Here is a 26,018-nt window from a genome sequence, read left to right on the forward strand (position 1 = left end):
GTTACACAAAGATTTTTTCAGAAGTTTCACCAGTATTTACATTAGCAGTTCTTTAGGATTCGAATTCTTCTAAGACTGTTGATCGATTTTTTTTCTAGGATTTTCATTGGGAAACCCTCTAGCCTAAAATTTCCTACAGAAAATTTTAAGAAGCTTCATCAGGAAATCCTGAAAAATTTCACCAGGCAAAATACACCAGTAATTCCTCTAAAAGCAAGTTTATTTTTTTTTATTTGAAAAAAAAAAAACAAACAAAAAACCAGCAATTCTTCAAGAACTTCCACAGGAACTGTCCTAGGAGTTCCACCGCTAATTATTCTAGGGTTTCTACCAGAATTTCGTTCAGTAGTCTCTCAGGAAATTTCTTCGGGCGACCGTTCAAAAATTCCTTCAAGAGTTCCTCCGGATTTTTTTCCATTAATTTTCCATAAGTTCCAAAGGAGATTCTTGGTGCATCTTCTGGAGAAATTTTCTAAAGTACGGAATTATTTTAAAATCAATTATTTGGTCACAAAAAAGCAAATGACAGATTGGTTTATCACACTTTGCACCACAAGCGTGAAAAACCATATGAGGTCATCTGCTAAATGTCTACTGATGTTTCAAAAACACAATTTGAGTTTCTCTGGTGATCACATCAGTGGACAACGACCAGGAAAGATCGAAATCACCATTTCAATACCAGAACATTTCAGTGACGGTAAATGACAAAAATTGAGCCGTCGGAAGCATACATTTGTTGTTAAAATCTGAGAGCAATACAATATGGATTTCTCCGGTGGCCACTCCTGTGACCACGTGGAACCAATATGACTATTCGTTTGGGGCTCCTATAATCATAGCTGTAAAGGCATTCAGCATGACCATGCTGAGGGTGACGGGTTCGATTTACGGTCGGCCTTGGAACTTTTCGTAAGGGAATTTACCTTTACTTCCTTGGGCATAGAGTATCTTCGTGCCTGCGACACAATATACAATCATTGGCAGAGAAAACTCTCAGTAACTACCTGTAGAAGAACTCATAAAACACTTACTAAGCTGAGATGTATGGGAAGTGCCAGGCAGAGACGCAGAAGCGGACAGAACCGGACGAAATATCGGGAATCGGAATACGCAAATGAACTCTAACAACGCGGTACTCTCAAACACGTTCGTTTATTGTTGTCTCACTTTTAGTTCTGATACAGGAAGTAGATCGGGTGACATATCAAAAATACACTGTTGAATACAATGCGCAGTTTTTCCTCTAATGTTTACACAGCCGTGTTGCCAGTATCGCTACAAGATGCAGGCTATTTTCCAGTAGGGATATAACGCCAAGAAGAAGAAGAAGAAGACGATGTATATCAATCTCTTTGTGTATCACAAGAGCAACAGACATGAAAATCCACGAAGGTTGAATCATGTGGCGCCGGCTTTTGGAGCGAAAACTATACGAAGTTCATTGTCGTTACCCAATTGGCTTCTTTAACGGTGTTGAGATAATTCGATATTCTGAATCAGCATGTCAAACTAAGCCGAAATCCAAATTTTCATGAATTTTGGTGCTCGGGAACCTATTTAAAATCAGTTTGAAGTTTTTATGGGAGCGATTTGTCGAATCACCCCTCGTCGCATTTTGTGCTGGGCGGAGCTGTCAAGCAGTTGCTCAGCTTTCAAAAGGTGATTTCGAAAAATCTATTTGAAATTGATTTTAGGTACCAAAATAAAGTTAAAAAAATCTGAAAAAAATCATAGGGGTTCAGAAAAAGGTGCTCTTTCGTATAAAACCAAAAAACTAATACATTTTTCTTCATTTAAAAACCCAATTGACCACTTTCCGGAATCCCTGTAACCGGTTCCGCATTGACCACACCTGACCAGAACCCCCCAAAAATGGTCCTAAACAATATTTTTCTCATTTCGTTGAGGTGTGCAGAGAATTTATGCAATGAAATGCATAAAATGAATAACATTAGCGGATTTTCAAGCACATAGCAACGATTAAAACTAATTTATTATCAAAGTCCACGTAAATACCTTTCCAACGATTCTTGGGCGGTCCTGATTACTTGTTTGGTTGCTAAGTTATAGCTTGCTAAAGTTAGGGTCTCTGAGGCGGCATTTTTTCAGTTTAAGCAGGTTCCCGGTGGCCTCAGTGGCCAATTCCGGATTTCTCCGGTGGTTTTGAAAACTAGACAAGTGCCCCTTTCATTTGAGCCAAAGAGATCCAAAATCGGACGAGCCACTGATTTTTGCGAGCTTTCCAAAGTTTGGGGTCAAAAATGACCCCAGGGTCTTATTTGTAACTTTTTAGGGACTAAGGAAGGTTAAAAAAGCCTTATAGGCTTTTCGGGCCCGTTGATCAACAATAGTATCTTCTTTTCTCGATCAGCCTAGATAGCAGTATAGTATCGGTAGCGGTTTGTTAACTGCGGTAGGAGTCCACTTATTAGGTGATGAAGCCCTTACGGCCTTATACTTACCGTACCTAGGAATGAATGGTTAGGGAGGTCTAATAAAACCTATCCGCTAACGGGGTCTGCGGAGTACCATGGCTCCTTTACTACGCTTACGGGAGCAATGATTAACTTGAGAGGCTCCAGTTTAATGGAATACTCAAGTAGTACAGACCTTGAATTACTTAACTTAGGCAACCGCCCAACCTTCATGGTATCTGCTAGACAGGAAGTGGTAGACATAACGCTTTGTTCTACATAGTAAAATATGTCACGAGCTGACCAATTGGCATGTGTCAGATGAAGAATCTTTTTTTTTTGAACATGTGAATGGTTACTTCGCAAACTCTGCGTTTCAGGAATCCCCGATCAGCAAACTAGGATCTCTTTACTGATTTGGATGCGGAAAAACTTCATCGATATTCAGTATCAATTGACAATCCAAGTTATTTGGATGATGCCGTTGATGCTTGAACGGCCTTCATCATGGGATTTTTTGAAGATGCTTGCTTTCTGCGGTCTATGAAGACCACAAGAGGAACCCTTTGGTGAAATTCTGATGTAGAAAGAGTTGGAACAGACGGATCGGAGGCTTTCAAGTCGGCTCGCAAGATCTACAAGAAATCTCTCTGCTCTGCTGAACGGCTGAAAGAAACCTTAGTAGAAATGTTTCCAGTTTGAGTGAAGCCAGTCAAGCTGAACAAAATCCTTGCGAGATCTGAGGATTTCCGAATAAACAAACGTCGTTTGCCAAATGGCGATTTCTCTTCCTCTCATGAGGAATGTATGGATATTACATAACTATAGAATCGATTGAGTGGGCAGAGCCCACTGGGCACTAAATTACTTTTCTCCTTTCAATTCTCTCGGATAAGGGATTTGATTATTTCAAACACAAAGTCCACTGTGACTCTTTATCACAAGGATGTTTACGATATCGAGAAGGCAGTCGCTCAAAAGCAATATGCCTGGGTGTTTTCTTATTATGCCGTTTTTCTTTTTTAACCTGGGTTGGAACTGGGTTGGCGGAAAATATGTAAACAAACAACGCCAAACAAACTTCAGGACAAGCGAAATCGAAGTCGGGTTGGGGTTGAAACTGTGATCTCATCCAGTTCCACCCCAGGTTGGCACTAGTTCAAAAAGAAAAACGGCATTAGATATCGAGGGTGCTTTTGACAAGCTGCTTTTTGATGCCATACTGAAAGCCGCACAGAATCATTGTATATCTCGAATCGGATTCACCAAATGCTCGAAAAAACACCATCTAGACATTGCATCAGCGACTAGGAAATTTAGTGTTTGCGGATGCCCCCAAGGGGGAGTCTTATCACCACTTTTGTCGAACCTCATGGCAGATAGGCTATTGAGGCAATTCATCGCTTTTCCTACTTATGATTTTGCTGATGTTAGTTTATATGTGCATCAGCACCCTTTTTGTCGTGATGTAAATTGCTCTACAGGTAGTTAAGGGAAGCTGTCACCAAAATGGACTCCGAATGAAACATCTACTGCAAGATCTATTGTTCTTTCCAAGGCAAGGCGAAATCGTTATGGCCTTTGACCTTTGAGTCTCTTTGATTCTTAAATAATGTGACTGAACAGGTAAAGTATGTTGGAGCCATTCTCCCAAGTAACCAAAAGTTCAGATCAGAGGGTACTTTATAAGCTAAGCAGCTTGTTAGAGGTTGCTCTTTAGCCTTCAAAGCAGCTTCATTTTTAAGTAATTTCGGAACTTGAAAGTTTACATAAGAAAGTCGGATAGCCTTCTAAGCAGCTTCTGACGGAACTTCCTCAAAATGAATGTGTAAACAAAAATGTACTTTTCTGATTCATTCTTACTTGTTGTTGCTTGTATTTTATTGAGAAACATGCTCAAACTTACTTTACATATTTATTTACTTATGCATATGGCACTCCTATGTAGATTTGAACCGTGACCTCCTACGTGATAAGCTGCCGTCATACCGCTGCGTTGCTACAAATACATAGGCTAATATGGCTTAGTTAACTTCGCTGCTGTACAAGTGTGCAAACCTAGTTGTCGACAGAGGATTGATTCAAGACAGATTTCATCCGCTTTGCACTTCATCGCAGTTATGGTGTCGGGGTAGAGTGTACGGTTCTAACGCAGCGACTACCGGTTCGAATCCTGGTGGGCGTCATATTTTTTTTCATTTGCATTTTATATTCATTGATTTGGTGAATTCAATTTAGTTGTCTATAAAAATTTGCTAATGATGTTTTTGCTAAAATGAACTTCAAGGAACTAGAATGTTCAATCAAAGTTCCCAGTAGCATCTTAAGCAGCTTTCAAGTTCCACGAAGTTCAGATAAAGTTCCGAATGAAACTTTCTGGCTGCTTAAGAGGCTAACAAAGAGCCTTGCTGGAACATATGTTTGAAGTTCCTTTCGTAACTTTATCTGAAGCTTGTGGAACTTGAAAGTGCATTTTGTCATGGGAAGCAGAACTTTTGGTTGCTTGGGCTTGATTCCAAGCTTTCCTGAACGTTTCACATTGAGTTCCGAATCAAGCAAGCTTGCAGGGCCTTTGGGCAATGCCGACGAATACAATTTTTTTTTCGATCCATATTCTCCTGTGAATTAAAAACTGAGTTTCGAAAACCCTTTCTCAAAACTCTACATTTGATACAGCAACTACTGAACAAGTAAATGTAATGAAGACCAGCAGCCTATTTCCAGTGTAGCTAACCATCGTACTGCGAATCAACGACCATGGCATTATTACAATGAAATCCTTGCTCTGGCTCGTTTGTGTCGAATTTCCATCCAGCAGAGAACCCCCAAACGGGATGCCAACCGCTCAAATGACCCACTGACTGACTGACTACCTATAGCGCTAGGGATAGGGTCTGCTGCTAGTATTTACTTACCTACGGCTACGGGTTTTCGACGGGCTTCAGGCGAAGCCCCGATGATGCCATAGGAACAGGCTATGAAATATTAAAATTAATTCAGCTAAAAGCTGCGACCCGTGGTTTGCCGTAGGAAATGAGTGAAATGCTAACTTTTTTTTCCACTGACATTTTTATGTTTTCCACGAAACGGAGCTGTGTTGAAAAGTTATTTAATATGCCGACAAATATTGCTGGAAATGCAAGGCTTCAAAAGTTTAGTTCTAACTGTTAACTGCTGCCAACTGCTAACTGCGAACTTTTGATTCTGCTGTATGATGCCAACCATTCATCAATATTGTCTATGATTTTCTTGCTTGGAGACGAACTGGTGCTGAAATGGCTGTGGATCTGGTTCATGAAAATCAAAAAATAAACTGACCAAAAAAGTTACTATTTAATGCGTGTCAGCGTCTAAAAATATTAGCGATAATGCAAACTAAGAATACATACCAGCGTTAGGTGGATTACTCAAGGTTTTTGGTGAATTGTAAAGTAATTTTCAAATGCGATCGAAAAGTTTAGAACCTTAAAAGAAGGGAACGACAAACCCATCTCATTAAAGCCTATGGAGTGGCACAACTTTAAGATAATCATTTTGGGGTAGGAAATTCTTCATTAGAAAGTAGAGAATGGACGACCGAACAACAATGTCACGTAAAATGCTCAAGCTCAAGTGGAAGCACGTTTTATCGACCGGATAGGCACCGGAGCTTTACTATAAGGAAGGGTGGTGGGAGAAGTGACACGGCGACACGCACTTCGGCTGATGGTTCGACCGAGAAAAGACGCGTGGAATTTTGCCTAATGGGAAATGCTGTGCAGCGTCGCCGGAAGATTTGATATCAATAGGAGTTGACAGTTGACATTTAGCGGAACGAACATGAACAGGAATATGAGGCATTAAGCTTTTTTAGCTGGCAAAGGTTATTTGCAGTGCCCTTTTTAACTGTTAGCTGTGACAGTTTTATGTGTCAGCAAGTAGCATTCACGGTTGTTGCACACAACGTGACATGGTGCTGCTTCATTGACAGTTTGGTAAAATTTCCGCATATCATTATGTTCCATACTATTTTGCAACTCCTTCATGGCATTCTATTCATACTGCTTATTCTTTCTGAGGTCGAGGTGGATTCTGTTTTGGCAGTTATCGCTTCCTTTGTACCGCTCCACATTGGCCCAGCACCCAGATTTAAGAGGAAATATGCATTCAGCAGTTTCAAATATTTTTTTAGACGAATATGGTCTTCTACAAAGCTGGTCCCAATAATGAGGTGCTTTTTCGATACATAAAATTTAGGGTGGAAATATTTTTTCAAAGAAATTAGAGACCAAACTTTTTTAAATAGGGTTTCGAACTACTTGGGCACCAGCACCCATTCCCGGCACCTCACAGCAAAACAAATTAAAATATCACTTGCCGCATATTTTCCAAACGCACTTCCGTAGGTAATCGTCTCCCGCGACATTTACACAACGGTAGCCAGTAAACTCGTTCAAAACTATCTTTCCGACAGAAAAACTTCATAACAAACACTGTTAACAACAAGTTCACGCAATAAGGTATCTGATTCAGATGGAAGAAAAAAACGGTCGTTTCGTTGTGAATTAAGATAATGCACAATTTTGTTTACATCTTGTGCCGGAAATGGGGTCAAAAATCCTACATGAATAACTATCGGGGTATCCCAAAAAGTACGATCAACACGATTGCTTCCAACAAGCAATCACAGAAGCAAGCGAGACAGGCGTCAGGTGAGGAGCTACCTGGCGGCGCTTCCAAGGCCAAGGGGTTGTTAACCCCGGGAGTAGAGGGTAGTAATGCTGATAAGTTGGACCCCGGTCAGGCGTCTGGAAAGCCTTTCCGGATCAAAGGGAACAAAGGGTTGCGACCTTGTGTAGGTTCTCAGGTTAAGGGCGTCTTCTCGCTGGATCCTAGTGTACAGGAAGAAAAAGAAGAGTAAGACATGAAGAACCGGAACCCATGGACATGAAGGAATGGTGATGCGGAGGTAAAGGCCCATAAGGTACAAACTTACTCTTTGTGTAGTGCTGGTCCAACAAGAAGCTCAAATGGTAAATGAGTCCTGCATTCACAACGATCATTTGGCGGTTCGCTACACTATCGAGTCCAATAACAGCAGGCAGCAGACGAAGTTAGGGACTACCAGGCAAAGTCAAGCCCTCGCAGGCGGATCTGCCAAAGGATAAGCAACATAGGGCGGAATGAAAAGGTACGAAACTGATTACACTCATCATTGAAAGTTTTGTAATTCCTGCAGAATTTTAATAACATTCTGAGAAATCATTTCAATTTTGCCGGAGTTATCTTTGATATTGCACAGTTCTATTGTTTTGCTTGAATTATTAGGAATCAGCAGATTGCTTTAGATGTAGAAGTTTTTGTCATATTCGTTTTGTTTGTTCGACATTTGAAATCTAACAAACATTTATGATATTCTTAAGCAATTTTTCTTAAAACACATGTTGAAAAACTGAATTTTAAGAAAACATGATATTTTTTATATTCTGCACAATTTTGCATTTAAATTTTTGAACTGAAAGTCGTTTTAAAATAAGGTAAATTCTCTGTAAAAAGATGTTGGTGCGCCGCGACATTTTCGAAAATTTCAAAAGGCATAGCAAAAAGTTTGGGAACCTCTGAGTTAGTTTTATTGTTCTATGTAATTAGTTAGTTTTGATTTCCAAACATTATATAACCAGAATTATATAAATAGCAATGCATTGTTAGTCTTCTTTTTTGAATAGCTGAGAATTTAAATTTAAATGATAATTTCTAGGAATTCCTTGATGAGTATCTTTAAGAATTTTTGAGTTTTCTAGCAGCGTTACTGCAAAATATGGTTAAGTGCTTCTTTGTGGAATTCAAGTATCATGTGGGAAAAAATCTGGTTGAATTTGCAATGGAATTTCAGCCAAAGATTTTGAATTCCTAGTGAGAATAGATGTCAGGGGTATTTGTGCGTCTATCAAACAATGCACACATTCAAAAGGCCATTGATGAAATTTTAAAATATTTAAAAGCTTTTGCTGCAAGGGGTAATCTTGAAGGTATTCATGTTTGGATTCCTCAAAGATTTCTCGGAGATAATTGTGAAAGAATTCCTGGATGACTACTTGGAGAATTTCTTGACTGCTATGTCCCTCTAAAATTATCTAAAAGAATTCCAATACAAATCTCTGGAGGAATTCCTCTAGAAATCCTTCAAATTATTCAAAAAATTTACAAGTAATCCTATAAAACCCTGGAGTGAGTCCGTGATAAAGATTATGAATGGATTACTGAAATTTTTGAACTTATCGCTGAATATTTTTTTGAAAAAATCCAGAGAGAAATTTCGGAAGAAATCATTACAGGAATTCTCGGAGCAAGACCTGCAGGAATCCCTGGAGAAATTTCTGAAAGTATACCTGGAGGAATTCAAAGAGCAATTATGCAAGAATTTCAGGAAAAAAAATCTGAAGAATCCGCATCAGAAATCCTTGTAGAAATTACTAGAAAAAAATTAGAAGAATCCTTGGCGGAACTTCTGGACGCATTCCTGGAGGAATTCTTCGAGAAATCACAGGAGGAATTCCTAGGTGTATTTCTGGAGGAAATCCTGGGCAACCTTCTGGACAAAATCCATGTGGAATCCCTGAAGAAGTTGCTGGACTAATGCCTGGAGCATTAGAGAAATTTCTGAAGAAATTCCAAGATAAATTTTCTAAAAGAATTCCCATTGGAATTTCTGGAGGAATTCCAGGAGGAATGCCATGAGGAATTCTTGGAGGAATTTCTGGAAGAATTACTGGAGGAATTTTACGGAAGAATCCTTAGAGGAATCCCTGAAGGAATTTCTGATATATTCCTGGAGTAATTCCTGGTGGAATTTCTGGAGGAATCCGTGAAATAACTCTTGGACCGATTTCTAGAGGAATCTCTCTCTTCTTGGCGTAACGTCCTTATTGGGACAAGGCCTGCATCTCAGCTTAGTGTTCTATGAGCACGTCCACAGTTATTAACTGAGAGCTTCCTCTGCCAATGACCATTTTGCATGCGTATATCGTGTGACAGGCACGAAGATACTTTATGCCCAAGGAAGTCAAGGAAATTTCCTTTACGAAAAGATCCTGGACCGACCGGGAATCGAACCCGTCACCCTCAGCATGGTCATGCTGAATACCCGTGCGTTTATCGCCTCGGCTATATGGGCCCTTTCTAGAGGAATCTCTGGAGTTGAAATTCATGGATTAATTCCTGGAGGAAACCTGCAAGAATTTCCGGAAGAATCCCTTGGAGAAATTCCTATAAAATTTCCTAAAGAATCTCCTGAAAGAATATCTGAAGTAATCTCTGAAGGATTTCCTGCAGAAATTCTTGAAGGAATGCTGTAGGAATTTCCGAAGAAATTCCTGGAGGAATTCTTGGATCAATTCCTGAAAAAAAATCCTGTAGGAATTTCTGAAGAAATACCTGGGGTAGATCTTGGTGGAATTCCTGGAGGAGTCCCTGAAGAAATGCCTGGATGAAATCCTGGAGGAATACCTGGAATAATTCCTAGATAAATTCACAGAGAAATTTCTGAAGGAATCATTGAAGGATTTCCTAGAGAATTCCCGAAGAAATCCTTAAAATAATTCCAAGAGGAATCTCAGGAGGAATTCATGCAGGAACCCCTGGAGGAATTCTTGGAATAATTCCTGGAAAACTCCGGGAGGAATTTCTGGGGGAATTTCTTAAGAAGCCTCTGGAGAAATTCCTGGAGAAATTGCGGTAGTAATTTCTGAAGGCATTCCTTTAGGAATTTCTGAAGAAATTCGTATATGAATTTCTGGAGGACTTTCTGAAGGAATTCCTTGAGCATTTCTGAAGAAACCTCCTAAGGAATTCCTGGAAAAACTCTTAGAGAAATTTATACAGAAATTCTTGGAAGAATCCCTGGGGGAATTCTTGGAAAGAACCCTGAAGGAATCCCTGAAACAAATTTCTGGAGAAACCTCAGAAGGCATTCCTGGAGGAACTTGCGGACAACTTCCAGGCGTAATCCCAGGAGGAATTCCTGGAGAAATCTCTATAGGAAATCTTGGGGAAATTCCATGGAACTATTCAAGGAAGAATTCCAAGAGGTATCCCTAAATCAATTCTTTGAAAAATCCTTCAATGAATTCCTGGAAGAATCTATAGAGGTATTCTGGAAGGAATCCATGAAGAAATTTCAGAAGAAATTCCTAGAGGAATTCTGAGAGGAATTTCTGGTGGAGTTCCAGGAGAAATTTGAAGAGAAATTTCTGGAGGAATTCCAGGAGCAATTTCAGAAGGAATTTCTAACAAATCTCTATAGGAAATCTTGGGGAAATTCCGTGGAACTATTAATGTAAGAACTCCAGGAGGAATCCCTATACGAATACCTTGAGGAATCCCTGAATGAATTCCTTGAAGAATCTCTAGAGGAATTCTGGTAGAAATCCATGGAGAAATTTCTGAGGGAATTCCTGGAGAAATTTTTAAAGGAATTCTGAAAGAAATTTCTGGTGGAGTTCCAGGAGGAATTATTGCAGGAATCATTGGTGGAATTTCTGGAGGGATCCATGAAACAATTCCTGGAGGAATGTGTAGAAGAAACCCTAGAGAACAAATTCTTGGATTAATTCTTGGAGGAAACCCTGGTAGAATTCCTGGATCCATTCTAGAATAAAATCCTGGAGGAATTCCTGAGGAAATAACTGGGGTAATTCTTGTAGATTCTTGTAGAACTCTTGCAGAAGTCCCTAGAGAAATGCCTGAATAAAATCCTAGAGGATTGGCAGGAGGAATACCTGGAATAGTTCTTGAAAAAAAAAAATCCGGGAGGAATTTCCGAAGGAATCCCTTGAGGAGTTTCTGGAGGAATCTCAAGATTTATGATGAAATACAAAGTTTGAATTCTGAGAGAATTCCAGGAGGAGTTTCTGATGAATTCTTAGAGGAAATACTGAAGAAACCGCTAAAATTCCTGAGGAAATCCTGAAATCCTGGATTAATTCCTGGAAGAGTTTCTGAAGGAATCCCAACAAGAATTCTTGCAGGCAGTTTTGAAATAATCCCGGAATTCGTTTTTGAAAGAATAACAGAAAAAATTTCCCTGGAAATTTTTGAATCCCTGGAGGAACTCGAAGTAATTTCTGAAGAAAACCGATGAGCAATCCCGGAAGCAACCCCATGAGGAACTCTATGGAATCTCAGGAGAGCTTTCTTAGCGAATACCTGGAAGAATTCTTGTAGGAATATTCCTAGATAAAAAATTGAAGAAATAAATGTCTGCAGTAATTGTTGAAGGAATACTAGGATCCCTAAAGGTTTTTTTGTAAAATTTTTTCAAACAATTCTTGGAGTATTTTTTAATAATCTCTAAGTAAAATTTTCTAAAAGATTTTCTGGAATACATTCCTGCAGAAATACTTCGAATCATTCCAGATGTAATTATTGGAGCAATCTTTAGTAGAATTCTGGAAGCCATATATGAAGAAATCCCTGTCGAATCTCTGAATACCTGCAGAAATACCTTTAAGGATCTCTGGAGCCTAAAGAAAACCTAGAAAAAACACTGAAACAATTGCTGGAGGAACCTCTAAAGATATCCCAGGACAAATCCCCGAAAAAATGTCTAGTGGAATCCCTAGATGAATTCTTGATTGAATTTCTGGAAGAAGCCATGATGGAATCACTGAAGCAAGCTATGGAAAAAAAAATCTTGGAGGAATTGTTCGTACTCATATAGTTTACGAAACTATGAACAAATCTAAAACAGTCATTTTGATTACTCAAAAATACAATACCAATTTACATATTCACATATCGCCCCCCCCCCCCTGGGCCCGCTCCAGGAAAAAATCTTAGCTACGCCAATGGAAAGTCCATCACCTTGCCGTAACCCTCTGCGAGATTCGAAGGGACTCGAGAGTGTCCCTGATACTCGAACTACGCACATCACTCAATCCATCGTCGCCTTGATCAATCGTATCAGTTTATCCGGGAATCCGTATTCGTGCATAATCTGCCATAGCTGTTCTCGATCGATTGTATCATACGCCGATTTGAAATCGATGAACAAGTGATGTGTGGGCACGTTGTATTCGCGGCATTTCTGCAACACCTGGCGGATGGCGAACATCTGATTCATTGTAGCGCCTTCACCCATGAATGCAGCCTTATATTGCCCCACGAACTCCCTTGCAATCGGTGATAGTCGGCGGCATAAGATTTGAGAGAATATCGATCTTGTAGGCAGCGCTCAGTAGTGTGATCGCGCGATAGTTCCCGCTATAAAATTTGTCGCCCTTTTTGTAGATGGGACACACGATACCTTCCATCCATTCGTCCGGTAATAGGGTGACATCAGTAATCTCACGCTCCCATATTCATCCTATTCGAAAACAAGCGACTACGGCACCGATTGATTCCGTTCTTTTTTTTCATGGGTGGCTCACTGCTAACAAAAAATACAAAAATAAGAAACAAAACAAACAGCGCTCCAATCCTTTGTTTTTCGTAGGATGAAAATGGGAGCCACATGCTTAAGAAGGGAACCAATACCCTACTTCCTCCTCCCAACAGACAGGAATTAGATGAAAACCTTACCCTGGTTTGGACAAATACGTGTCAAAATTATAGGTACCGTAATCCGGGGTATCATTGATCAGCGGGGTAACATTGATCGGCTTGACAAACAAGCATTTTACATTGAATCAGTTTCTACTATGGAATGGTATATCGTAATCTGCTATCATTTAGCTATTAAATGACATGCAATTTATGAAAATTGAATTTCATAAACATTGAATTAAATCGATTTTTCCAAAACTGTGTTTCGTAACGCAATGAGATACACTGTCAAACATTCATGCTTGGCGTGAATACTGGATATAATATGAGGTTCGAAATCACTGTATTACTTCAATATGATATCCTAGAGTTGGATTTAATAAACGAAACTTTTATGAAAATGCTATTTTTCAGTAAAATTTACGATTTATTAAAAGTCGGCTATCAATTGCTTAAGCCATTGCCTACCTTTAGGCGTTATTTGTGGTTTAGAGGATTTTAATCCTAAAATAACTTAAAAAGTACATTATTTGTAAGAATTTAGACAACATATTCGAAATCAGCGACCCCGAATTTAGTAAGTAAGGGTATTTTCAACACAAATGAACATTGATCACTGACATGATCAATGTTACCCCAAATCAACACAATCAAAAATTAGATTTAAAAACCCTTTTAAACATGTTTTAAAGTTTTACAATACTTTTTCGAGTAGCTTAACACAAACTCAGAGGGCCAGTACTTCTTTTAAAAATATAAATCATGTAACATTTGCTTTGACAAGAGAATTATTCAAGAAAGATCGAAAATTCTGATCAATGTTACCCCGGATTACGGTATCCAATATTTCGGAATAATTTTGGGCAGCTAGATTAATTAAATTATTGAGAGTCGACATTTCTTAAAAGTACGATTCACACCAGTAGTCGAAAGCTTTCAGAAGTATGCCCTGTGAATGACGAAGCGCTTTTCCAGTATCTGGTTCCACGTGTGGCCTTTTTTTCAGGAGTCATGGGAAAGCAGCAACATCACTAACGGATGACAACAACGAGCCTATCCTCGTTAACCAGGAAATGGGGAAAACGCTGCCCAAAGTGGGATGAAGACGATTAATATTTGAGCAGGTAGACATAGCCCGCCTATATCCTATCTGCTACGGCTACCGTAGGACGTCAAAGAGCTCTCTCCAATCAGCAGATAGGGACGCACTACACTACTGTACGTGTATGCTCTTCCGGTCATGAGTAGTGTGGGTAGTAACCGTGGCGCGATGAAAAATTGAATCGCCCCAAACCATACCATACGTATGCGGACTATGCCGGCCGGTTCGGTTGAGTTGCTGCCTGACAGGTGCTCCGTCCGTGAAAATTTAATATCTGCTACGTAGGGTCACCACCCGGGGTTCGGACTCTTTAATATTGCTCATTTATTATTCAAACTGTATTCCTTTGGTCGGAACTTCCGACTGAAGGGAAGCACGACTTGTTAAAATATAAAGAAAAAGGAAACGGGCTTTCGAAAAAGGTTTCAAAAATAATTTATAATTATAGCCATCCGTTTACATTTCAAGTGACTTCGCCTATCTTAAATTTTGAATATGTTGTAATGACATTAGCTCTTTGGCATATCACGTGTTGCACTTCGTCATATGATATTTGTTCTTTTTGTTAGCCACGGAAAATCCTAACAATATTCATCTAAAATGTTGCTGGTTTTTATACTGTGGCTCTATTGAAGCGCAACTGTCGCCATACGACCCCTAAATTATGCAATCCATGTTCTGGGATGATAAAATCTGACTGACGCCCACAACATGTCGATTGACTACGTAACGGCAACAACTACGACCATATATTCTGTAGTCTGCTGAACGTTTGCTTGCTTTCAGTATGATCCACTACCGCAAGCAAGCTACTTCAAGCGAGCCGGAACCGGATGGAGAGTGTGTGGAACTGCAGTAGAAGCATTTTCACCTGCAGCCACATTCCAGCGATTATTATCTCAAAATCCCGGTGCTGAGCGGATGCCACAGTGCCACACGCCATCATCGAGTGATTTTTTTTTGTTACCCGGAGCTCTGACGCGACGTACTCGAGAGATAGGTATGTGGGTGCAAATGCGTAGAGATGATGGTTCAACGTGAAAATACACTCTTCCATAGTTCCATGTCGTGCGGAATTTTCCGTGGCGACTCCATTGCGGGGGAGTCTCCGAATACGTAATGGTAACTGGAGAGTTGATGTCCAGTGATGCCATATTTTGTATGTTGTTAAAACTCTAAGAAAACAATAGTCGCCAAAATGATCATTTCCATATTTTTACGCCTTCACATAGTGTTCTCTTCGTCATGGGGGTTTTTTGTGGGTCGAATTGCCTGAAATTTGGGCATATAATTCAGCTTGATTGGGAAGGATTTGAGGCCAACTTTGAGACCCACAGGTTTCAAAAAACCCCCCATGACGAAGAGTTCTTCTATGTAGCAAAAATTATTACAGTGGATATTTATTTATTTATTTATTGTCTATAATCGTATAACATAAGGCTGAAAGCCTTTTTTATCGTCATACCAGGTATTTTGAAGATATCAAACCATGTTCTTAAATATCTAAATATTTTAAATGTTTCCTACCATTTATCCAACCTACTCTGCCAAATGCTGCTTTAGATCCCTTTTGAAGCCATATATAGAATTATTGGATTTTATACTAAGTGGTAACTGGTTACAACGCCTCGTGCAAATAGCGATTGGCTGTAGTAAACCGATTGGTGTTGCGGAATAAGATAATTGCGATTTCTGTCACTTCGCATTGGATTTAGCTTCCTAAACAAATAATCAGATATTTCCGCTCTCCCTAAAATAAGGAAATATTAGTATCGCATTTGAGGATTTTTTTCCACTTTATGAATTTTTTGTAAAACCTCTTCCAGATTTTCCGTTAGAGGATCCTAGAGAAATTTATCCTAAAATTTCTGTAAACAAGTTTCCTTAAAAATTTTCTCACAGTTTTTGAAGAAATCTGTTCAAGATTTCGAGATCTTTCAGAGAATCATCCACAGATTCAATTAGAAATGATTTCAGAGATTCAGTAAGAAAATCAAAAGATCCTCCAAAGTATTTTTCAATGATTTTGTTTTAGAAAATCATCCACAAACTCCTTTAGAATTTTTTTTAAAAAAATCCTTGAAGATTCCTTTAACAAATCTTAACAAAATTCATCATGCAACGAAGAACATTTCACCAGCGGCGGTGTGTATACTATATAGTGATTGAAGGCAGCGGCGTAATCGGCCTTTTTTATATTTCTTGTATATTTCAGCTTGAGAAAACTAATGCTGAATAAGAAAAAATGTTAACACAGAATTTGTTAAGAAAGGTTTGAACGAACCCCGAAGCAATCAGGGGTTTCAATAAAAACTATCCCCACAACAATTTTGCTATGCATTTTTGAGAGATTCCTTGAGGACTTTCACTAAGAAATTTATCAAAAATTCCTCGAAGTTGAAATTCACAAAGTCGCACGTCTTTTCTAATGATATTTCCACATTTCTGAGCAGTGTGCTCTCATGGTAAAATCAGAGATGGTTACTCAAGAAGGTTTCCACATTCCAGTGCCCCATATACTGTTTTACGCCTCTAGAGAAATTTGTCCAATTTTGAACCTTATGTACATTATTTAGATGCTGCTTTACTAAACTCTTTAAAATAAACGCCCACTCAACATTATTTAATTTATCTTGTGAAGAAATGACGTGTAATCGGTGTTAGTTTTTCTCACCATGAGAAAAAAAAATAAACGAAGTCTTATGAAAAACTGAACTGATAAAAAGAGTTTCATAACAATTACTGTTTGTACAGTATTCTTTGAGAAATTATAGGATGAGTTTCAAAAGGAATTCCTATAGAATACCTTTCGGATTTTTTTTTATTTTTCCCAGGAATTCATCTAAAAATTTCTCAAAAAAATCCTTCATGCGTTTCTTTACAGTTTAGATATTCTTCCAGCCATTCCAAAAATACAATTCCTGCAGATATTCCTAAACAGATTAAAAAAAGTTCCTCCAGTATTTTTTTCAGCAATGCTTCAAGTTATTCTTGCACTCCAGGGGTTTCTCGGGTGTTCATCCCAAAATTCCTTTATCGTTTCCTTCATATTTTTTTGCAGGTATCCTTTTTGAAATTTTTACAATCACTGGAAAGTCTTGATGATCACAGGCTTCGGAGTCACTTTGGCTTTATATTCCGCAGAATCGTTCGTTACTTATTCTATGGTTTAGTTGGTTAAAGCGTCGATCTAGTGAATACGGAGTCGTGGGTTTAAATCCCACCAGAATGCGTTTTTTTTTCATTAATTTCATTCTCAATTTGTCAATTAGCAACAGTTGTCTGGCTTACTGGTAAATGCCAGTAAGGGGCAATTTACATAATTGTGTCCTTCGGGAATTTCTGTTTTTATTCTTCCAGAATCTTCTCCGCGAATTCTCCCAGTAATTCCTTTAGAAAATTCTCAAAAGATTCTTCTAGAAGTTCCTCCAGGGGGTTTCCCAGAAAATCTTCAGATATTCCTCCACGTATTGCATCATAAACTACTGTTGGGGTTTATTGACACCTTTCTTCAGAGATTCTTTCAGAATTTCTACCCGACTCCTTCAAGAATCCCTTAAGAAGTTCTTATAGGAATTTCTTCAGAAATCATGTCAGGCTTTTTTCCTGCAATAACTCAAAAATTCAACTTGGTGTTCATTTGGCGGATGGTGAGGTGACTATTCCAGTGGGAGAAACACGGAGAACGTAGTGAAAAGTTTCTCGGTAGATTGAAAGTGGTCGGTTGGTGAAAAGGAGGGAAAAATTGGTTGAAAGCAGGCGAGGAGAGAGGGGACTTTCGGTTAGTTGTGCGAATATAGTTTGAATGGTGGAACAAGAGAGAGGTGGTCATTTCAGAAGATTTTGTTTGGTGAATTCAAGTCGTTTCTCAATGAACATTCGGCATCAAGTCACGAAGGCAGTCAGTTGCATTTTCGAGTACGGTTTTTTCTCTAGTAAGGGACGATTTTTTTGGTGATTGGTGACGGTGGTTGGGTTGAAGAGGAGGGGTGGGGTAGCGTTGGTGGTAGGGAGCGGTGAATTTCGATCGGAGAGTCGAATGGTGGCTGGTAAAAAGCGTTTTCGTTTGCCTTTACATCATCCGGTGGCATCCATTAGCCGGACGGCGAAAAACCAAGCCAGGGGAGGGGAAGCAGAAGCGGTTGCCGGTTGAAGTGGAGAGTTTCTCAGTGAAAGAAAAAAAATAGAGCTTGGAGTTGGGTAGTGTGAGAAAAGCGAATAAAGATAGGGGAGAGTGGGAATGAAACTGCGAGTGGCGAGAGGAAAGTGCAAGTGCGGCTGGTGTTATTGGGGAAGAGTGTGTTGAAACAGAAGAAGGAAGAAAATTGTCACAAACAAAAAAAAAAAATAAAGTGATGGAAAGCTACTGGTATGACGATTCACACAAACACGAAGGGATACGACATATATGAATGAGTGATGTACGATGGACTTATCCGCCGATGAACCAAGTTCATCGCGGTCCGGGAGTTTTGACACTAGAGCGGGGTCTGTTCCAATCAGAATCGTCCAATTCTGATTGGAAACGGCCCCGCTCTAGTGTCAAAACTCTCGGACCGCGATGAACTCGGTTCATCGGTGGATAAGTCCATAGGATGGGAGAGAAGAATACACCGAGAAAAATTTCTACTCAATGACTGAGTTGGCCTTACTCAGAAATCGAGAAATCCTTTGTTTTCTTACTCAGTTTCGGCTAAAAGTGGGACAACCCATTGGCAATGGGTTGTCCCACTTTTAACGGAAACTGAGTAAGAAAACAAAGGATTTTTTGATTTCTGAGTAAGGCCAACTCAGCCTCTGAGTTGAAATTTTTCCCTGTGTACGAATGGCTAAAATGGTGGTGGTGACGGTGGGAAAACGAATGAAAGAGAACATGTGAGTCAAGTCAAATGGTGCATTTATTCCTCGCAGCTGGTGGTGTTCATTCGGCGGACGGGGGGGTGAGGTGATTATTCCAGTGGGAGAAAAACGGAGAAAGTAGTAAAGAGTTTCTATCGCGGAAGTTTGAAAGTAGTCGGTTGGCGAAAAGGAGGGAAAAGGTGATTAAAAACAGGCTAGGAGAGAGGGGACCTTTGACGACTACAGGTGAATTGACCAATCCAAATTCCTGTGTGGTAGTGGTTTGTGTTCAGATTTCCCGTGTTAATCTATCTGTAAGAACTTTGTAAACATCTTTGTTCTCACGTATATGGATAGGCTTGCATTAGGTTTCGTGAGATAAAATTTGGAGAACTCAATGGTGGATCAAGAAAGAGACAGTGAATGAGCGTGGGTTCTGACGAGGTGGGTTTGAAGAAAATAAAAAAAAATGAATCAATTTAGTACATAGTGGTTTCAGTAAGGGCTTATCTTAATTATTAGAGGGGTAAAATCCATTTTCAACGCAGGGGGGATGGTAAGAAAGTATATGGAGCGGAAAACAAAATAATCGGTTAAAGCTAAGGTAAGAAATTCATTTTATTATTATTATTTTGTTTACTAATTGCATTGCCATAATCCAATCATCTAGATCGTAAAACGGCTCATCAGTGATGTTACTCATTTACTCATTATCTTCAAATGGGAGATTTTCCTGTATCACTACACCAAATTACACTACATTATAATTAATTATTCATTTATTTCCTATATTGATTAGACCATATTTAAATATGATATTTCATTACAACGCACTATACTATTGGTTGTATATAATATATGGAATTGGGAGGGTGCCGGAGTGAGGTGAAAAGATACTATAACATCATTGTAGACGGATCCTTCTATCCCAACAGTTGCAATGGAATGGTTGCGCCCTCATCGAGACAAATCATCCTGTAGCAAGCTTTATAAGAGATGTGAATTATATTATTCATATTGTTGGATCATGTTGAACGGAGTTTCCTTATTTAACGTAAGTGTGTGTTTACGATTCCACCACATCCCCTTTTGGGCCTCCATTCAGTAGTAGGATAAATTCACATTGACACTATAATGACGTTCTCCGCATAATCTAGGTCATAAAAAACACTTCAACAAAATATACTCAAATATCTACAAATTCATGCCTTAATTATTATCGCTATAAAAAAGGTCATTACATTTTAAATCGTTATTATATACTATACTTATATAAAACTTATTTCATTATGATAATTTGGGATGGAGCATCAGGTGAAGTTACAACCGGACGGTAGAGAGGTTTTCAGCCAGAGTAAACAGAGAAGACTGTAGAACATCCTTGTAGATGGATTTTTCAACTCCAACAGTGGTAAAGGATTGGACGAGCTACTAATTCTAAAAAAATTATCCAGCAGAAGCTTAACGAGTGCTGCAGATTTTAATATCAGACGTGTTGAACCACATTATGTAAGATTCACTTCATTTCGCAGGTTGCGCATCACTAACAAGCCCGCCACACTTTTAGATCTTCATCCAGTGCACAGTGGGAAAAATTGAACCCGAAACACGACTAAATTCATTTTCTCAGCTGGGTAACGGGTTCTGCCAACGACTGAGACCATTTTCGCTTGGAAAAAGTGTGCTGAATCGATTGGTGGGGGTCTCATTGGCCGGCCGCCTCACCCTGGCCAGCTAGAGGGCCGGAATCAACCCGAGTTCCTTACGGAAAGTAAAATCATTGTCATCCAAGAATTCTTTCGCACCCGATATTTTTTCGGAAGCCGCAAATTAGAAGTCAACCGCACTCCGGATAATATCAGTTGCATATTATGGTCCAATTGTGGTTCCGGAACAATCCGGGACAACCCGGAACATTAGGGTGGGGCTAATTTTTAAAAATCTCTCTGGGATATGATTTCCCAAATGGAAATCGATCTACTAGTCGAAATAAGTAAGCTGTACAAAAATGAGTGATTTTGGTTGATCTTTAGGGGTGGCGCAAAGGGTTTAAGTGATTTTTTTTCTAGAGCAAACCTTTAAAAAACATTTCAAACTAAATTTTCAAACATATTTTTTCTAGACTAAATCGGTGATTTTAGAACCTAATTAGGCCAAATTTGTGCTCAAAATTGCGATATCTCTATTGGTTTCTGAGATATTTGGAAAAATGTCGTATTTTGGTATTTTTTGGGATAGATACCAAAATATTACATGTTTACTTCAAACATCTCGGAAACCAATTTAACGCAATTTTGAACGCATATTTGGCCCAACTGGGTTCTAAAATCACCGATTTAGTCTAGAAAAATTTTGTTTGAAAATTACATTTGAAACGTTTTTTGAAGGTTTGCTCTAGCAAAAATTTCACTTAAACCCTTTACGCCACCCCTAAATATCATCAGCTTTCTCATTTTGACTGGTAGATCACTTTCCAGTTGGGAAATCATATCCCGGAGAGATTTTTTAAAATGAGCCCCACCCTACCAGAACATCCGTATAAGCGGGTATACAGAAGACTTACTCCAATAGATATTTATATTACATTCATACCCATATTGAAAGTATGAATGAAAATAGAGAGGCATTCAGCTGACAATGAATGTGGCGAAGCACGAATTAAAAAATGAGAATGTCAATTTCCATTTTGAATCTTCGAATTTTTTACTCTCTGGATAATACTAGCCAGTTAGAAGGTAAGATGTGGCCACTGATAATTCCGAGTTCCTCTGAATACCTATACTATGTATATCTAAATAATGCTACAGCTTAATAAATAATACAGAATTCACAATCAATTCAGGTTGAACAAAACTATATTGGTGGCCACTAGACGGCAATCCGGAATGCTTCCGGAATCCCTCAGGGATGCTTCTAGAATTCCTCTAGGTTAGGTCAAGAATCCTTCTGGGTTACTTCCAAAATACTTCTGAGATGCTTCCATATTCCTTTTGGGTTGCTTCCAGAATGCTTCTGGGATGCTTTCAGTTTTCCTTCAGGATGCTTCCCAAGTTCTTATGGGATACTTCCAGATTCCATCTGGGGTGCTTCCAGATTCCTTTTGGAACATTTCCTAGATTTTCAGGAATATTACAAGAATCCTTCTGAGATGCTTCTAGAATCCATCAGGGATACTTCCAGAATTGTTCCATGACACTTTCAGGATCCATCTCGGATGCTTCCAGAATTCTTCTGAGTTGCTTTCAGAATTCTTCTAGGTTGCTCCCAGAATCTGTATGAGATGCTTCAAGATTTCTTTTGAGACACTTCCCGAGTTTTTGTTGGATGTTACCAGATTCCTTCTGGGATGCTTGCTGATTTCTTCAGATATGGTTCTAGAATCTACCAGGGATACTTACATAATCCTTCAGGGATATTTCCTGAAACAATCTGGGATGCTCCCAGATTCTTTCTTGTTTCTAATTCTTCGAGGTTGCTCGCAGAATCTTTCAGGGATGCTTTCAGATTTCTTTCGAGATGCTTCTCAAATTCTTCTAAAATGTTTCCAGAGTCCTTCCAAAATTCTTCTAGGATACTGCCAGATTTTTTCTGGCATGCTTTAATAATCCATCAAGGATGCTTCTAACGTTCTTCAGGGATACTCTCAGATTCTGTCTGGCTTGTTTCCAAATTTTTTCTGTAATTACTTCAGATTTCTTATGGGATGCTTCCAGATTCCTTCTAGGATAACTCCAGAATCCTTCTGGGATAATTCCAAAATCTTTCTGAGTTGCAGTGGTATGCGAAATCCAGAAAACTAAATTCATTATTTTCAAACAGTTATCTTTTACTGCCTCATATTGTTCGTCGATACATTATAGTACATTATTTATCGTCCGTAATTCGAGTAGTTGGTCAACACCGCCAGCACCGCGCGAATGCTGAGAACAAAAGGCGAGATTTGTTCACATGGTGATGTATTGCTTTTTTCACTGAAAATTTTCCTTGCTTCGCTGAACAACATGACGTTTTCTTCCAGCGAAGGCTTACGCGATACAGAAAACCGCTGAATTTCACACTAACACTGCAGAAAATCTGTCAACAATAACTCAATACACATGCATTTTCAGCGAAAAGATCTATTTGCATGACAACAATCCACTCCCATGACTACCGGGCGGCCGCCGTCAAATATCAGGATTGCCAACTGTCCGGCGACTGCTGTCAGTTTTCTTTGTCACCGAATCTTGCGCTGGGTCTTCGGCGCGGAAACCCAAAGGTGGGAATAAAATTTTGGGGTTTGCGCGCAATACAAAATACAACAGATCACTAGAGGGTTGATCATAATAATATATAAGTTATCGCGTTAACCGATTATTACTGTATAATTATGTTCCATCCTATCATCAGATCACGAAAGGACTCCACAGCGAATAATATTCATTCAATTTATCCACAAATTGATACCATATCTCATTTTGCTACATTTTACATCATTAAATTTTATTTCATTTATTTTAGTTGATTGATCATATCTTCACTTCAATTTCTTGTGGTTTGTGCTAACGTAAGAACCTCGACAATACACATAAGATGCGACGCGAGACAGGACACAACACTTATAGTTCTTACAACAAATTACTGGATCTTATCAGAATATTATACATAATTATAATGAACTGAAACATGGAATATATAACTATATGGGGTTGGGAGGGTGCATCATTATATACATTATATACATATACATATACATATACATATGATACATTATATACATTATATTTCATTATTATTTATTGTTTGCTTAACATTGCATCATTAGATTTCATCATATTGAATTATACTACATAATTATACTACTATAAAAATATATAACTATATGACTGTATAACTATATAACTATATAACTATATGATTTTATAACTGTATAACTATATAACTATGTAACTATATGACTATATGGGGTCGGGAGGGAGCATCAGGGCATCATTGAAGTTGTAACTGTGAGAAGATACTATAACATCCTTGTAGATGGGTTCTTCTATCCCAACAGTTGCAATGGATTTGACGCGCCCTTCTTGTAACAAACCATCAAGTAGAAAGCTTGACAAGTGATGTGAATCTCATTATTCACCCTGTTGGATCATACTGTTGGAAGGAGATTCTTATAAACCCGCGGATTTCGCGTAAGTGTCTCTACTTATGGGTCCGCTACACCCCCTTTTGGCCCTTCATACAGCGGTATGTTGAATTCAGAGCGGTAATGAAATTTATTCTTCACTGTTAAGTGGAACTGCATGCAGAGCAAGACTCAAGCTAGGATGGTGGCTACCTACATACATACATACATACATACATACAATAACTCAAAAATTCAACTTGGAATAACTGCAAAACATTCTCCAGTATGCATCAGTGGATCCATTGATGGACAAACATAAGGCATGGTTTTCTTAAAAAAAAACCGCAAAAATGCCAGGAATCCGTGGATGGTTTTCTTTGAGAATCACCGGAGAGATTTCTGAAATAATCCATGAAGGAATTAATGCATGAAAGGTTTTCTAGAAGAATTCTTGATGAAATTTCTAGAGGTTCTTCTTGTGGGATTTCTGAAGGAGAATCTGGAAGAGTTTCTAAACAATATTTTTTGCAAATTTTCTGAAGAAATACATACAAGGAAAATTTTCTGAAAGGAATCTCTAGAAGAATTCCTGAAAAAGGATCGGGATTCGAATCATTCGTCATCTGATAGGCGATTCACAGCCTCAATAATTAGAAGAAGTCACCAACAAAATTGTAAGAAATCCTCCAAGAATGTCTCATATATCAGGTCTTCACACGTAATTACGTAAATTACGTAACTAATTTCGTAAAGTGCTAGCGGAAAAAATAAAATGACGTTTTCTCATCGGCGTAGGAAATTTTGTTCGGCGGCGTTGAAAAAATATGATCAGTGATGCGCTGGGTCAACTTAACAGTCCAAGGAAATCTTCTATAAATGGGTTCCAAAATTAATCCATGGATTTCAGCAGAAACTATTCTAGGAAACCGATAGTAAACTCTGCCAAGGTTTCTTTCAGAAACTACACTGGCAGATTTTTTTTCTTCTGAAATTCTGCCAGGGGTTTAACAAATATTCTCCAGGGTTTATATACATACCATTCCTAAAGTTTTTTTTCTAAATTTATCCGGCATTTCCTCTAAGAATAACTTCAAGCACTTCTCCACGGGTTCTTTCAGGAATTTATTCAGAAATACCCCTAGAAATCTCTACAGTATTTTCTTAACAAATATCCCAAGAGTTTTTTTCTAGGCGTTTCTCCATGTATATCAACAGAATTTGTTTTTCAGAAATTTGCCAGAAGTTTGTACAGAAATTTCAGCAATCTGTAGCTCCAGGAATACATTCAAAAAATCCTCCAAGGACAGTGTTGAAGAATGTCTCCAGGAATTTCTCTTCAAAATGTTTTATTGGACTTTTCTAGGAATTCCACCAAAGGTTTCTCGAGAAGTTTCTCCGGGTATTTCCCCATCTTCCCAGGAAGTTCTTCAGAAATTTCTCCTGGGATTGATATAAAAGTACTTCGCAATTTTTTTTCAAAAGTTTCGCCATGGGTTTTTAAGATTTTTTTTTAAATTTTATTTTTAAAATTCTACCCGAAAATTTTCCAAGTGTTTCTGTAGAAGTTCCTTGAGAAATTCCTTCAGTGGATCCTGCGGAAATTCCTACTAGAAATTGTTTCCACGGATCCATCAGAAATATTTTCTGGGATTTTTTCACAGATTCCTGCAAAACTTGTTCAGACAAGGATCTTTCGAATGTTCCTCCAGAATTAAATAGAATTCTTGAAAAATTCTTCAAGAATACCCTGAAGGAATTTTTAAACTAATCCTTGAAGGATTGTCTCAAGAAAAATTTAAAAAAACTCATGCAGAGACTTTTACAAACTCTTAGAGAAAATTCTTGAAAATTTTCTGCGGGGATTCCTGGACAAAAGTTCCTGAAGCAATTTTTCTGGAGCAGAATATCTAAGAAAATCTCTTAAAAATGGCTGCAAAAATCCCTGCATCAATCGGAGACAAAGGCCCTGGTGGAATTCTTTAAAGAAATCTGTCAATAAATTTCTGATTGAGCTTTTGAGAATTTTCTGAAGGAA

At 38.6% G+C, this 26,018-nt stretch overlaps 1 protein-coding gene across 6 annotated transcripts in view; it reads right to left on the bottom strand.

Annotated features, from left to right (window-relative positions):
* LOC109419701 (chondroitin sulfate N-acetylgalactosaminyltransferase 1) overlaps positions 1 to 26,018 on the bottom strand; it is a 159,777-nt gene that overhangs the window by 65,833 nt on the left and 67,926 nt on the right. The gene's annotated exons all lie outside the window — the stretch shown is intronic.

Source organism: Aedes albopictus, chromosome 2 (assembly GCF_035046485.1).
Source record: "Aedes albopictus strain Foshan chromosome 2, AalbF5, whole genome shotgun sequence".
NCBI classification, from domain to species: Eukaryota; Metazoa; Arthropoda; class Insecta; order Diptera; family Culicidae; genus Aedes; species Aedes albopictus.